The sequence below is a fragment of the Theobroma cacao genome, chromosome 2 (assembly GCF_000208745.1).
Source record: "Theobroma cacao cultivar B97-61/B2 chromosome 2, Criollo_cocoa_genome_V2, whole genome shotgun sequence".
NCBI lineage: Eukaryota > Viridiplantae > Streptophyta > Magnoliopsida > Malvales > Malvaceae > Theobroma > Theobroma cacao.
In genome coordinates, this window is record NC_030851.1 from 13,511,442 (window position 1) to 13,514,538 (window position 3,097).

Genomic DNA, 3,097 nt, shown 5'->3' on the forward strand with positions numbered 1-3,097 from the left:
ACATGTTGTGAAATTATTAGGTTGAAGTCATAATTAGCAGATTTTTGTTTATTCACATTGTTGTGATGAAGTTGTATTGCAACAATCAACTTGCAATTCACATTTACAAAAATCCTATTTTCCATGAATGTAAAAAACATATAGAACTTAATTGTCATTTCATTCGAGAGAAGGTGATAACAAGAGTTACAGAACCTATATATACTTATTGAAAATTAGCTTGCAAACTTATTCACAAAGGCTTTACAGCCAAGATAATTCAGCAATTGACTCAGCGAGATGTGTGTTCTTGACATAAACCTCTTGAGGGGGAGTGTTAATAAATGAAGGAAGATTGGTAATGTGCAATGAAGATTTAAAGAAGAAGAGCATCACGTGAGTGGCATATGAAGTTTTAGATAGTTAACTCGTGAAAGACTTGTGTCACGTGTAAAATAATCTAATAACCTTTTTACTATATTGTTACTCTCAATTACCATATTTGATTATAGTTACTAACTTTAGGTTGTTTCTCTCTTTTGTCAATTTATTAAGAGCTTGTTAGGCCTGGCTTTTTTATAGTTTAAAAGCTATTATGAAGCTCTTGTGAAAAATAATAACTTTTAAAATTAAGTTAGAGTTGTTTGATAAATTTTTTTTTATAAGTTATAATTTTTATTAAAATTATCATAGAAGGTATTTCTTTTTTTTTTATAGGGTAATATTATAATTGTTTTTAACAGATGAGGATATTTTTGAAACAAAAATAAAAATTCTCTTGTATTTTTAAAAGAAGAAAAGAAAAAGCTCCTCATAAGAGCTTTTCCTGAAGCTCTTTTTTTAAAAATTTTTAAAAATTTTATTCTTTAAAAAAAAGTTACTTTTTTTAGAGTTTCTCAAAATATATGTTTGGCCTGATTTTTGCTTTTAAGATGTAGATAAGTTGAAAAAAAACCAAGCCAAACAAGTACTAAGTTTGTTCGTCTTTTCTCTCACTAAGCTCCACTGCTGTATAAGCAAAAGATTACGTGAATAACGAAAATTCTTTACAAATATTCTCTCCATTGGTATTAGGACTCAACCAACAGGTAGCTTTTCTATAGATTGAAGGAGGCAACATTCAAAGAGAAGGCACACAAATTTTTAGCACAAAAAAGCACATCTCAAGCTCAATTATGAACTTGGTTTCTCAAACACCTTTGTTTCCTTAGCTTTTTCGTTAGTTTTTTTCAAGCTCGCATTCTGTTTGATTATTAACTTTTTAATTTGTAAGCTCTTCGAACACTCATTCAATCAAGCTCAACATGTTTGTTTTGAAGTTTACGCAAACTTAAAGTTTTAAGCCTCATTCATTTGAGTAATTAGTTTATTTTCAGATTTGTTAGTCTAATTTTATTTTCAGTTTTTGATGGATTAATTTTATTGTTTTTAGATTCACTACAGTTCCAAAAAGAGCCCTAGGCGATTCATCCTAAGTTGTAAAGGTTGACTGTTTAGTTGTAATAATTGATCAAATAAGTCAATTAGTTAAATTAAGTTAACGTTTAGTGAATTGTTAATTTGTAATCATTGATTCAATAATTGGTCAATTATATTGTTAAGTTTATGTCATTTAATGTCCAATTGGCATAATTGAATCAATTATCTTAACCTAACCATATAGTAAGATGAAAACTTAATTTGAACAAGAAAATAATTGAGTGGTTTAAGTGCAGATTTAGAAAAACTTGGATGGCTAAATTACGTTTTATTCCAAGAACTCTGTAAGTAAATTATAAATTATTTATACTCGGATGGCTCTTTTTGATTTAACTCGTTTAAATTGAAATTAAATCTAAGATAGGTTGCTTTACATCATACTTTCTAAGCTTATTTTTTACTACCACTACATTGTCATATTGAGTATTAAGTATAGATTAAATACAAATATGGTGCATTTAATACTAGTAAAAAAATTTTAAAAATTGAGATAAAAAATGATATAAAAGATCAATCCTTGTGGGGAAATACAAGTAGAATGCCTTGTGAATAGTGACCGGTCTAGAATCTTATATAAAGAGTGATTAAAAAGTAACTATTATAATAATTATATTATATATATATATATATATCTAATTTTATACATATAATAATAAAAAAATTAAAAATTAAAAAGTGATAATCATCACCACCGACTACCTTAGTTCCGTTGGTGCTTGTGGACGGTTGAAATTAACATTTTCCAGAAGCGGCGATGAATAAATCAAGAGAAATCAATTTTGAAATGTTTCACCCTTCCTGGTTGAGTCTGATGTCCGAAAGTAAAGGAAATGGGCAACGCAAAATCAGGAACTGCGAAGAGGATTGGTATTTGTACTGCTTCGTCAATTGAATGACTTGATCTGCACCTAGCGGCACAAGCCGCAAGCCCACGAGATTCTTTCCTACTTGATGGCCTAAATAAACAACAAATGCAAAGCAAACAAACAACTCCTCCGCATATATTTTCGCCACCCTTTTCCGCTTTACTATTTCAATTATTCATTGTTCCAACATTAGTTAGCTGCACCCCACCCCTGACAAAAATCAATCGGACGGCTCACATCTGTTTTTACACAGGAAATACGCTCGGCCATGAACTGTCACTATTGGTACGTTTGGTTGACGGAATAGACAGGAATTGAATAGAATAGTTATTATATGATAATAGAATGAGATGGAAATAGAATAAAATAGTTATTACTTAATTTGATATGACAAAGGGAATATGACAGAAATAATTATTATGACTTATTGTAGTTTTTGGTTGGTAACAATAATTTTGGAATAAAAAATGAATAGAAATTAAAAAAACAAAAACACTCTTTATTATTTATGTGATATTTTTTTATTAGATTTTTTAAATATTAATAATCTAGAATTTAAATAAAATATTAATAATTTATAATTTAAATATTAATAATTTATTTAATTAAATATTATTATGATTAATTTTTATTTTATTTTATTTTTAAAATATTATATAATTGATAATTTATTTAAAATATTAATAATTGTAATTTTAATATTAATATTTATTTATATTTAATTATTTATATTTTAAAATATTAATATTTTATTTAATTTAAATATTATGATG